Source organism: Macaca mulatta, chromosome 2, assembly GCF_049350105.2.
Source record: "Macaca mulatta isolate MMU2019108-1 chromosome 2, T2T-MMU8v2.0, whole genome shotgun sequence".
NCBI lineage: Eukaryota > Metazoa > Chordata > Mammalia > Primates > Cercopithecidae > Macaca > Macaca mulatta.
The window spans coordinates 160580300-160593984 of record NC_133407.1 but is presented as its reverse complement, the minus strand read 5'-3'; the positions used below and the strand labels follow the sequence as shown (position 1 = coordinate 160593984).

The 13685-nt window shown below is 40.9% G+C and overlaps 1 long non-coding RNA gene across 1 annotated transcript; it reads left to right on the top strand.

The window, feature by feature from the left end:
- The first annotated feature begins 1665 nt into the window (after nt 1–1665).
- Nucleotides 1666–13685, top strand: LOC144339395 (uncharacterized). Its single transcript, XR_013414376.1, has 3 exons — nt 1666–3381; nt 5841–6130; nt 11368–13685. It is a non-coding gene; the product is annotated as an uncharacterized LOC144339395 (long non-coding RNA).

Sequence of the window (13685 nt, the reverse complement as noted above, 5' to 3'; positions counted from 1 at the left end):
GCCTCAAAACAAACAAACAAACAAACAAACAAACAAACAAACAAAAAACAGTAAATGATGATTACTTAGGGGTCTGAGTGGCTTGTCCCCTGACCCTGCAGTTCAGGACTGTCTTATGAAGTATCTGATCTATTTCTTTCTTACAAAACTCTCATGGGCCACGAGTTCCTTGTGTTGGACTCTCAAGGGAGACCCAGGCCTGTGGTTCATCTCTTCCTTACACGCTTATACAAATATATTCAGTTCATTATTTACTCAGACTTGGTAACTTCCAGTCAATGTCCCAGGAAAGGCATAAAGTGTCCCAGAGTGGAATGAATTTTCAGGAAACCCTCAAGCCAAATCCTTTGTCTGATTTCACCTGTCACCAGGACTGGGGTCTCAGCTTACTCTGAGTGGCTCTGAGCTCAGCCAGGCCTCTGTGTCCTGCTCAAGGTTTGGCAGGAAGGAAGAGTGCTCCAAGGGTATGGATCCAGCTTGAGGAGCCGCATTGAAACAACTGCTAAAATGTATGCTTTACACACACACCTGACATTCTTTTCTTAGAGGATGTGGCATTCTCTTTGGGAGATGGCATTTATAAAAAAGTATATGACTACACCTTGTATTTTATTTTGTTTCCATACATGGGGTTGACTGAATTAAAGAAGTGACATCTTTTTCACAGATGCTTTGTTACAGCAGGTGAGTGAATTTGACCCAGATGTGTATCCCACACTTCTTATAGCAATTCCTGCCTTAAATATGTGGCAACTGAATTATATTTTAAAATGCACTTATTAAGACTGCCAGTTAAGGGAATTCTGTTTTAATTATTTTAAGGTAAGGACTCTTTTTAAAGTAACTAGTCCCTACTTTTAAAAACAGCTTTATTGAGATATCACATACTTTACAATTGATTCTTTAAAAGTGTGCAATTAGGCTGGGCGTGATGGTTCACACCTGTAATCTCAGCACTTTGGGAGGCCGAGGCGGGCAGATTGCAAGGTCAGGAGTTCAAGACCAGCCTGGCCAACATAGTGAAACCCTGTCTCTACTAAAAATACAAAAAATTAGCTGGGTATGATGGTTGGCATCTGTAATCCCAGCTACTCAGGAGGCTGAGGCAGGAGAATCGCTTGAACTCGGGAGGCAAAGGTTGCAGTGAGCTGAGATTGCACCATTGCACTCCAGCCCAGGAGACGGTGTGAGACCCTGTCAAAAAAAAAGAAAAAGTGTGCAATTATACCAGGAAAGGGAGATGGGAAAAAAAATAAAAATGTGCAATCCAATGGTGTTTCACAAAGTTGTGTGATCATCACTATAATCAACTTTATAACATTTTCATCACCCCCATAAAGAAACCCTCTACCCCATAGCTATCATTCTCCAGTCTCCTAACCCCACCTTCCAGTCCTAAGCAATCACTAATCTTATTCCTGTCTTTATAGATTTGCCTATGCTGCACATTTCATATAAATGGGGTCATACAATATGCGGTCTTTTGTGACTGACTTCTTTCATTTAGAATAATGTTTTGCGGTTTCATCAATGTTGTAGCATGTATAAGTTCATCACTCCTTTTTATAACAAATAATATTCCATTGTATTGGTATATTATATTTTATTTATCCATCAGTTGATGGACATTGGGTTTTTTCCACTTTTTTGCTATTATGAGTAATGCTGATATAAATATTAATAGGCAAATTTTTGTGTGAAGATATGTTTTCATTTCTCTTGGGTATATACCTAGGAATGTGTTAATATAATTAATTGGGAGGCCATTAGGCTGAGATTGCTCTAGCATGTTGGGTTCCTATGTAAGCAAACCAAAACCCAACTCAATGTCAGCAATAAACAAAACTTAAGCTTAACCAATCAGAAACCAAGTAACTGCCAGCTAGGGACTTTCCACTTTAACCAATCAAATTTCTCTTTGTCTTGCTTCCACAAACACCTTATAAAAATTTCCCCTCATATTCCTTCACTGAACTGCTTGTGTTATGGTGTGGCTAGATTCCTGAATTGCTGAATGCTCAAAGAAACTAATTAAAAATGTAATGTTCTTCAGTTTATTTTTTAACAAGTGGAATTACATGTAACCTATGTTTACATTTGGAGGAACTGCCAGACTATTTTCTTTTTTTTTTTTTTTTTGACACGGAGTCTCATTTTGTCACCCAAGGTGGAGTGGAGTGGTGCAATCTTGGCTCACTGCAACCTCTGCCTCCCAGGTTCCAGCAATTCTTCTGCCTCAGCCTCCCGAGTAGCTGAGATTACAGACGAGTGCCACCACGCCTGGCTAATTTTTGTACTTTTAGTAGAGATGGGTTTTTGCCATGTTGACCAGGCTAGCCTCAAACTCCTGGCCACAGGGGATCCGCCCGCCTCAGCCTCCCAAAGTGCTGGGATTACAGGTGTCTAAGGTAGATACACCATTCTACATTCCCACCATCTATGCAGCATGATATACAGGTGTTTTGCTTTCTCCGTATTCTAATACTTGTTATTAGCTGGCTTTTTGATTAAAGCTATTATAGTGGGTATGAAATAGCATTTCATTGTAGTTTTGACTTGCATTTCCCTGATGGTTGGTTATGTTGAGCATCTTTTCATGTACTAGTATATTTGTATATCTTCTTTGAACAAATGTCAATTGAGATTCTTTGCCCACTTTTTAATTGGATTATTTGTCGGTATGTAAGAGTTCTTTGTATGTTCTAGATAGACATCTCTTATCAAATATATGATTTGCAAGTATTTTCTTCCATTCTCTGTGTTGTTGTTTCACTTTCTGGATAGCATTCTTTGAAGTAAAAAAGGTTTTACATTTTGATAAAGTCCTATTTATTTTTTCTTTCGTTGTTCATGCTTTGGGTGTCATATCTCAAAAAACATTGCCAAATCCAAAGTCATGAAGATTTACTTCTATATTTTCTTTTAAGAATTTTCTAGTTTTAGCTCTTAAATTTAGGTCTTTGATCAATTTTTAACAAATTGGGAGTCCAAGTTCATTGTTTGGCATGTAGATGTCTAGTTGTCCCAGCACCATTTGTTGAAAAGATGATTCTTCCACTTTTTAAATTGTTTTGACACTCTTGTTGAAAATCAATTGACTGTAAATATGAAGATTTCTGGATTCTCAGTTCTATTGCATTGATCTATATGTCTATTTTAATGCTAGTACCTCACATCTTGATTACTATAGATTCATAGGTTTTGAAATCACAAGTTTGAGTCCTACAACTTTGTTCTTTTTCAATTTTGTTTTAGCTGTTCTAGGTCCCTTGAGTTTCCAAGTGAATATTAGAACTATCTTGCCCATTTCTGCAAAGAAGTTCAGCTGGTAGGGGCAAGAGTACATTGACATAGATTGTGTTAAATCTATAGATCAATTTGGTGAGTATTGCCATCTTAACAATGTTTAGTCTTCTGATCCATGAACATGAAATATTTGTCCATTTATTTAAATCTTCTGGCCAGGCACAATGGTTCACACCTCTAATCCCAGCACTTTGGGAGGCCAAAGCAGGTGGATCACCTGAGGTCAGAAGTTCAAGACTAGTCTAGCCAACATGGTGAAAACCCATCTTTACTGAAAAAAAATACAAAAAGTAGTCAGGCATGGTGGTGCAGGCCTGTAATCTCAGTTACTCAGGAGGCTGAGGCAGGAGAATTGCTTGAACCCAGGAGGTGGAGTTTGCAGTGAGCCAAGGTTGCACCACTGCACTGCAGCCTGGGTGACAGGGTGACTCCATCTAAAAAAAAAAAAAAAACTTGTAACATTTTTCAACAGTATTTTGTAGTTCACAGAGTATAAATTTTGCATTGCTTTTATTAGATTTACTCCTAAATATTTTATTCTTTTTGATTATATTGTAAATTGAATTTTAAAAATTTTATTTTTGGATTGTTCTTACCTACTATATAGAAATATTATTGATTTCTGTATATTGTGCTTATATCCTGCAACCTTGCTGAACTTGGTTATTAGTTCTAGTAGTTTTTTTAGTGGATTTCTTAGGATTTTCTATACATAAGATCATGTCATTTGCAAATAGAGATAGTTTTTCTTTTTCCATTCCAATATGGATGCCTTTTATTTCATTTTCTCACACCCTAAGTTTAAAAAAGTAACTCCTAAGTTCATTTTTGGTTTGCTTAAAACAAAGTTCAATATCAATTATATCTCAATAAAGCTGTTAGGGAAACATTTTAACTTTCCTTAAAACCATCACATATGGTATGGGGGGTGGGGAGAGCTGTTGGCCTACTTTCTTCTATGATTCTTCCAGGTGTATCTGGATGCTTAGATATAAAAATAATTGGACTCATGCTTTATAGATATTTTCCAATCCTGGCTGGGCATAGTGGATTGCCCTTGTAATCCCAACAATTTGGGAAGCTGAGGCAGGAGGATCACTTGAGACCAGAAGTTCAAGACCAGCTCAGTCAACATAGCAAGACCCTGTCTCTACAAAAAAAAAAAAAAAAAAATTGAATAAACAATACATTAGCCAGGCATGGTGGTGTGTGCCTGTAGTCCCAGCTACTTTGGAGGGCAAGGCAGGAAGATCACTTGCACCAAGGAGTTCGAGGTTGCAGTGAACTATGATCGTGCCACTGCCCTCCAGCCTGGGTGACAGGCCAGACCCTGTCACTAAAAGAATAAAAATAAAAATAGATATTTTGCAATCTTGTTCTCAGGAGCTCAATGCACAGTCAAACCCTTCTCAGGATTAAGAGGCTTTATGAACATTAAAAAAAAATCATATCCCTATTGGATGAGGGTGTCCTGAAACAGGAACTGGTGGAGGGTCTGTGGGTCCAGCTGCACAGAGGGGACTGCTCCTACTGTGGCGGGGGGGTGCCTTTTGGCCACAGGGATAGCGCAGCATCCAAGTCCCTGCATCCCTCCCTGGGGGTAAAAATGAGGACCGCACAGGCTGTATGGATTTATTGTGCTCTAAATGTCCAAATACCCCCAAATCTAGTTTTCCTACTACTCTTCAATCCATAGATGAGGGTCTAGGGACTGTGTTTCCAGGATGACCTTGGGACTAGGGGCCATGAGGAGATGGGAAGGCTTAGCCCCTGCACAAGGTCTGGCTGGCAAATACCCTCATGATCTCCTCTGCTACTGCAATCACCCAGCATTTTGTGAGGACCCAGGCTCTTGCGCTGCGTGGTTCAAAGGTGATCTCTTGTGGCTCAGAAGGTCTGAAAAGCAAACCAATCAGCTATGGTATGGAAAATAGTTCTTATTACCAGCGTCCTTTTATTTTCAGTAGGTTCTTATGTGACTTGTTTGTCCTTCTGCTCAGCTCTAATCAGTTCACGTTCTGTGCAAAGACACCCCCTAAATATTATTTGACTGGAAGTGACATTAACATTTTCCTGTGTCAATAAGAATGCTTCAAAAGCAGGATTTTCCATAGGTGCAAAATACTACATTGTCTGATTATATCATAATTAACCAGTTCCTCCAGAAAGAGGTTGGGATCACTTTGGGGGAATGCAAGCACTAAGTTCTTAATGTATCTCTTTGGATAAGGCTGTGTGTCACCAGCATTGGTGACCAGCACTGCAGTTGCATCCATCTTTCTAACAAGGACAATCCACAGACAAGCCCTATCACTTAAGCATGTGGCCAGGACTGCCCAGGACATGGCCCTCAGTTCTCGTCCTTCTGTAAAATCTACAACCTTCACACCGTTTGGCCACAGAAAAAGAGAACATTTTCCTGATGGGATATGTTAGGAGAACACCATTCTAAGGAGAACAATTTACTTTTTATATCAATCCTGAAATAAATCAGTGACAAAATTCAGTCAGACTCTGGCTGTTTGTGTTTCTAGGAACCTAAGGAATTGCCAGGTGACTCCATGTGAAGCTACCCAGGTACCAGGGTCTGAATGTGTTAACACTGGACACTTAAAGTGGACAGAAGGGCAGACAGACCTGGAAAGTTATCTGCATGTCCAGCAAATTCCCTGTGGCCTCATGGTGTTGCTTGTAGGTCTGGATAGACCCTCCGTGGTTTCTGCCCATCATTTTTGCCTGGCTCCCACCTCCGTGGACCACCTCTCCAGAGAGCTGCTCTCATCATCCTTCCAACCTGGGGACATGATTAGCACTGCCAGGGCAGGTAAGCCCCTCTCTTGGCTTTTTTTTTTTTTTTTTTTAATTTACAGATTCCCTTTTGTCCCCATGTGCATCTCCCTTACCAGTGTGTGAGATGTGTCCGTAAGTATATGAATGTCCTTATGAATACGTGATGTTATTGTGTGTACTGATGCATTTCAAGTAATATGAATAGCATTGGGCTTAAAAATGATATAAAGCAAGAGAGGGGATTTAATGGACTGATCATGATAATTTGCTATGAATTCAGGAACTCTTGAAATGATGATGATGAACTCTCTGCACTTAAGGTTAAAAAACAAAAACCTGGATCCCTTGACCTTAAGGTTAAGGTTCTGTTCTTCTTACAGCAAAGGGACATGATGAGTGCCCCATCCTGCAGCCATCAAGAAGGCTTTAAGGGCCAGATTTGTTCCAGCAGTAATAAATAATGTTATCGGTTATGAGAATCTAACATCATGTACCCTCTTCATGTAGGATGCATTGAGAATGACCAAACATAATATTCTTGCCAAAAATGCATAAGCTTAATCTAATCATAAGAAAACACCAGAGAAACCCGAATGAGGGACATTTTACAAAATAAGTTAGCAGTGCTTTTCAGAAGTATCAGAGTCATGAAAAACAAGAAAAGAGCAAGGAAATCTCACAGATTGGAAGAATCTAAGGAGACATATAACTAAATGCAACCCAAGATACTGGATTGAATACCAAAACAGAAAGAGGACATTCATGGGCAAACTAGCAAAATTATGTAAGTTTTTAGTCTTTTTGTTATAGTACCAATGTTAATTTCCAGGTTTTGATGACTGTACTGTAGTTGTGTAAGCTGTTAACAGTAGGGGAAGCCGGGTGAAGATTACACAGGAACTCTCAATGCTATTTTTGCACCTTTTCTCTAAGTCTAAGATTATTTCAAAATAAAAAGTTTTTTTTTTTTAATCTAGGCCTGGTGCCTTTTTGGGGAGTCAATTTTTGATGACTGATTCAATGTTTAAATAGTTATTGGTCTACCTAAATTTTCTATCCCTTCTCTGAAAGTTTTAGTAATGTATATTTTTTCTCAAAAGTTTTCCATTTCAACTATGTTTTCAGAATTTGGCGTGATATTCATTTATATAATCCCCCAATAGGTTTTGAATTCTCTGCTAGGTTTATAGTTATATCATCAACCTTTTTATAACTAACTAGCTTTATTTATTTGTGGATCTCTTACTCTGTTTTCTCCTTTGGTTGGGAGCTAAAAGAGCTTTGTCCTTTTACCTTTCAAATAATCTGTTTTGGTTTTGGTAATCATCCCATTATTTACTTTCTACTTTCAGTAATTTCTGGTTTCATCTTCATTTTTTCTTCCTTCTATTATTATTAATTTATGTATTTATGTATTTATTTATTTATTTTTGAGGTGGAGTTTTGCTCTTGTTGCCCAGGCTGGAGTGCAATGGCACAATCTCGGCTCACTGCAACCTCTGCCTCCCAGGTTCAAGTGATTCTCCTGCCTCAGCTGGAGAAGCTGGGATTACAGGCATGTGCCACTGTGCCCAGCTAATTTTGTATTTTTAGTAGAGACGGGTTTCTCCATGTTGGTCAGGCTGGTCTTGAACTCCTGACCTCAGGTGATCCACCTGCTTCAGCCTCCCAAAGCATTGGGATTACAGGCTTGAGCCACTGCACCCAGCCCCTTCTATTATTTTTAATTCATTCTATTACTCTTTTTCTAACTTCTTGAATTGAATGCTTTCCTCATTAATTTGCTATCTTGTGTCTAATATAGACAGTCATAAGAATGTAGCTATTTTTTCTACTTCTATTTGCATCACTTAAGTTTTAGTATGCAGTGCTTTCACTGTATAATTTTAAGGGTTCTATTTCTTCAACTCACAGATTATTTGTTAGTATGCCTTTTCCTTCCTTCCTTCCCTTTTTCTTTCCTTCCTTTCCTTTTCTTTCTCTTTCGGTCTTTCTCTCTCTCTCTGTCTCTCTCTCTCTGTCTCTCTCTCTTTCCTTCCTTCCTTCCTTCCTTCCTTCCTTTCAAGATGGGGTCTCACTATGTTGCTCAGGCTGGTCTAGAACTCCCGGGCATAAGCAACTCTCCCACCTTGGCCTCCCAAAGTGCTGTGATTACACTCATGAGCCACCGTGACTGGCCCCTTTTCATTTCTAAATGTATGGAACTTGTATTTTTTAATTATTATTCCTAATTTTATTTTATTAAAATATGAGTATTTGTCTAAACAGTATCCTTGTCATTGGCACAAGGTTCAAAATGCAACTTTAGTAAATACTGTCCATTTGCTCTTCCCCTTCCCTCCAAAAGAATTATTGGTTGCCTGAAATGAGAAAAGTGTTCCAAAATAGAATATGCATAATTGACTGAATAATCTGAGATTTCATCCTTGACTCACCCTCCCTACATCTTTCCAACAACTCTGTATACTAATGAAGAATATTAAAGCACAACTTCAGCTTGATTTGTGATTCAGTTCACCACCTTCAAACAAATTACAGCCAATAAAAGTTTTCAAATTAGCATCTCCTCTCTGGCACTTGCAGGTATCAATGACACTTGTGTGCGGATGGAGGTTATGGAGATTTGTGATTGTGCTGAAGAATGTAGGCCCAGAATCAGTACTTATTATTGCTGGTGTTAAAGTATGATAAATAATACCCTGGTTAATTTATATATTCCCACTACTTGAAACACTGAGCTAAGCTGGAATCTGAAGACAAGGTCAAGAGAGTTACTCTAAAATGCAATCTAATGAAATTTAATATGCTGGGCCCAGGGGCTCATGCCTGTAATCCCAGCACTTTGGGAGGCTGAGGTGAGACCAGCCTGGTTGACACGGCAAAACCCTGTCTCTACTGAAAATACAAAAATTCGGCTGGGTGCGGTGGGTCATGCCTGTAATTCCAACACTTTGGGAAGCCAAGATGGGTGGATCACCAGATCAGGAGATCGAGACCATCTTGGCCACCATGGTGAAACCCCATCTCTACTAAAATACAAAAAAATTAGTTAGGGGTGGTGGCGCACACCTATGGTCCCCGCTACTTGGGAGGCTGAAGCCTGAAAATTGCTTGAACCTAGGAGGTGGAGGTTACAGTGACCCGAGATCCCGCCACTGCACCCAACCTGGCGACAGAGCGAGAATCTGTCTCAAAAAAAAAAAATTACCTGGGCATGGCAGTGCATGCCTGTAATTCCAGCTAACTGGGAGGCTGAGGCAGGATAATTGCTTGAACCCAGGAGGCAGAGGTTGCTGTGAACCAAGATCACTCCACTGCACTCCAGCCTGGGCGACAAGGGCGAAACTCCATCTCAAAAAATTAATTAATTAATTAATTAATTTAATAGACAAGGGAGGGGAGTTTTTGCAACAGATGTATTCTATTTTGTGGTTCTGAATGTTCTTTTCTATAAGCCCGAGGTGTCAGAACTAATGGCCCTAACTTATACAGACTTAAAAAAAAAAGTGCCAGTAGTAGTTATTCATCACTGCCTGTATTAGTCAGGGTTCACCCCACAAACGGAACCAATAGCCTGTGTGTATTTATAGAGAGATTTACTTTAAGGAATCGGCTCATGAGGTTATAGAGGCTGGTCAATCCGAAATCTGCAGCATGGGCTAGTACAGCAGTCCCCAACCTTTTTGGCACCCGGAACTGGTTTCATGGAACACAATTTTTCCGTGGATGGGGTGGCGGGGATGATTCTCATAAGGACTGCGCGACCTAGATCCCTTACATGCGCAGTTCACATGCGCGGTTCACATGCGCGCCTATGAGAATCTGATGCCACCACTGACCTAATAGGAGGCGGAGCTCAGGCAGGAATGCTCTTGCTCACCTCCTGCTGTGTGGCCCAGTTTCTAACAGGCCACGGACTGGTACCGGTCCATGGCCAGGAGGTTGGGGACCCCTGGCTAGGAAACCAGGAGAGTGGAGAGCATGGGTGCTGCAGCTCGAGTCTGAAGGCCATCTGCCAGCAGAATTCCTTTTTGCATGGGGAAGGCCAGACTTTGCTCTATTCCAGCTTTCAACTGATTGGATGAGGCCCACCCACATTATGGAGGGCAGTCTGCTTGACTCCAAGCAGTTGACTAATGTTAAATGTTAATGTCACCCAAAACACCTTCACGAAACATCCCGTATAATGTTTAACCAAATATCTGGGCACCGTAGTCCAGCCATGTTTTTGTTTTATTTTGTTTTGCTTATTTATTTTATTTTTAATTTTTATGGGTACGTAGTAGGCATATATATTTTTGGGGTACATAAGATATTTTGATACAGGTGTGCAATGTGAAATAAGCACATCATGAAGAATGGGATACCCATCCCCTCAAGCATTTATCTTTTGAGTTACGAACAATTCAATTACACTCTTTATTGTAAAATATACAACTAAGTTATTACTAACCCGTTGTGCTATCAAATAGAGGGCTGTTCCCCTCAGCCCTCCACTACCCTTCCCAGCCTCTGGTAACCATCCTTCTATGCTCTATATCCATGAGTTCAATCGTTTTGATTTTGAGATCCCACTGTTTTGCTTTTTTAGAGACCAGTTCTGGCTTTGTCACCCAGGGTGGAATACAGTGGTGCAATCAGCTCACTGCAGCCTTGAACTCCTGGGCCCAAGTGGTCCTCCTGCCTCTCAGCCTCCCGAGTAGCTAGATGACTTTTTTTTTTTTTTTTAAGTTATTTTGTAGAGACAGGGGTCTCCTTATGTTGCCCAGACTGGTCTCTTCCTGGACTCCAGTGATCCTCCCATCTCAGCCTCTCAAAGTGCTGGGATTATAGGCGTAAGCCACTGTGCCCAGTGGCCCATCCACGCTGATACAAAAATTGACCATCACTACTCAATGGGATAAAGGCTGTGGTTAGTTGCTGTTATCATTTAGTCCCTAGGAGACAGAGTACCTGAGAGGAAGAGGAAGACTTTGATTCCCAGCTGTGAGGCTTCCTAGTTTTGTGACCTTGGGCAGTTTTGTTAACTTCTTGTAGCCTCAGATTCTTCTACAATAAAAGAATAGGATTTATTATTATTATTATTATGTTTTTAGAGACAGGGTCTCACTCTATCCCTGAGGTTGGAGTGCAGTGGCACAATCATAGCTCACTGCAGTCTTGACTTACTGGCCTCAGGTGATCCTCCCACCTCGGCCTCCTGGGTAACGGAACACAGGCGCACACTACCACGCCTGGCTAATTTTTTGTGTTTTGTATTTTTTTTTGTAGAGATGGAGTCTCACCATCTTGCTTAAGCTGGTCTCAAACTCTTGGGCTCAAGCGATCTGCCCGCCTCGGCCTCCCAGAGTCCTGGGATTACAGGAGTGAGCCACCATGCCTGAAGAGTTGTGAGATGGAAATGATATAACCCATATGTGACATCTAAGGGTCTCTGTAGATATTCAGTAATTGTTCCTTTCTCTCTGCTTCCTCAGGAAACAGTATTCTCCAGTTGCTGCCTCAGTCTGAACCAAACTTATGAGATGATCCAACATCCTGGGTTCTGACAACTCTGCTCACAAAGTTACATTTGGATTACTCATTACATTTTCCATGTGTGTAGGCAAAATTCTCCTTGGAAAGTAGCATCCCATTGTTCATGAATATAATGGCATTCTTATTCATAAATCAGAAATTTATGAATTTCTGGATTAGAAATTGTTGGTAAGAAAAGCAATCCACTCTTAGAAACTCAAATAAAAAGAGGGTTTGTTATCAACACTGGGGGAATTTTGCAGAGAGTTAATTATAGGAAATAGCCTGTCTTCATTGAAAACCATAAAATGAGATTTCTCTTTGTCTCTCTCTTTTTCTCTCTCTCTCTCTCTCGCCAGAGATATATAATTTTATTCATTTCTATTTGGCTTCCTTTGCTGTGTTCTAAATGTCCACTCCCCTGTAATTTGGGCCACAAATGGCACTTCACCGGCCCTCCAGCCAGCTCTCCAGCCAGCTCTCCACATGACCTTGCAGCTCCATGCCCATACCATCTGACTCACTCATTCTCTGTTTCTTAGGTAAAACTCAGGAGAGAATCTAATTGGTTGCTGGCTGATTCCTTTGGTCACATGTTCCAATCCACTGTGGATAAATGGGAATGAGTTGGCACGTAATTAATAGACTGATCCTTTCAGGAATGTGAACCAAAAACTTAAACCCAAAGGGTTCATTGGTTGTGGTGGCGAAGTAACCTGCAGCTTCGTTTCTAGTAGGGTTGCTTGGCTGGGTCAGTCAATGCATGTCCAGCAGCTGTGCCTGCCCCGTGCTCCTGCATCCCCAGCCCAAGGTCTGCCCTGATCTCCCAGCGAGCCTCCAGACGCACACAGGTTGGTCTCGCACAGTGAGAGGAGGCAAGGCTCCCAGAGGCCTTTCTGCGCTTTAGTTCCTCAGGATTCCTGGTTGCCATTTGGCTGGCTTCTGGGGAACCCTGACCACTCCATGATGTGGCTTCCAGCCTACTGCTGTGATGGCTGGAATGGACCAGACATCTGCTGTGGCGTGCTCTTCGTGTTTCCCATCTCCCCACCTCTGTGGCTTCCCTGGCCTCTGACTCCCCACCCCTCCACAGTCCTGGGGATTTTGTCTGTACCCACATTTTCCATGCCCCCAGCCCAGTGCTTTACCCCATTTCTGGATGGACCAGCTCAGAACATTGGCTTTCTGAACTTGCAAAGCCAAGAGACAGACTTGACCTGGGCTGGATCTCTAAGACATATGAGGTGCCCCAAGGGCACCTCTCTCTGCCTTCACCATCCTGGAACTCCCAAATGGACGTGGCAGCAAAGCATCTTGGGGAACAGAGCTGCATGTGAGCGGGCAGGTCTTGATGGGAATCTTGGCTCTTACTTTTACTCACTGTGGGAAATTGCCCAAGTTTTTTGGGGCTTAGTCCTGTAAAATTAATAAAATAAAAGATACTGAAAACATAAGGCTGCTAGGAGAACTCAATGAGTACAAGGTAATTAGCACACAATAAACAAACAGGAGCAGTTATTTTAAAATGATTTTTGTCAGTATTAATAACAACATCTCGTAGTCCCCGGAAAATAGTGAAAGAGAAGGTATTACTGTACCACACAGCCAACTCCTCATTTCTGAGAAATAGGCTTTTCTCTCCACTCCATCTGTCCTACAAGGTCACTGCCATACAGAGGCAGTGAAGAAGTGACTGATATATTTATAGCAGTTAGGGAAACCATATTTTGGATCGGGAGAACATCCCCCACTTAAAACCCTCTCCCATAATAAAAGTTTAAAGTCCTTTCCTTGCCGCTTACCTAATTTTTTTTTTCTTAAACTACAGCCAGAATGTCACATTGAGGTTTCTCTCTCTGTGCAAACACCACTGTACTAAAACATATTTCTTACTAAATTTTGGTTGCAGGAAAATTATTCCTAAGTCATTTTTCCTATGGCCAAGAAGTATACAGTAATTAAAACCTCGTTTGTAAACATGAACAAGAAATAATTTATAGCCTAGGTGCAATCATTTCACTTTTTCATGAACTTACATATTTATGTGTTTGAATAAAACCTATGAATACTAA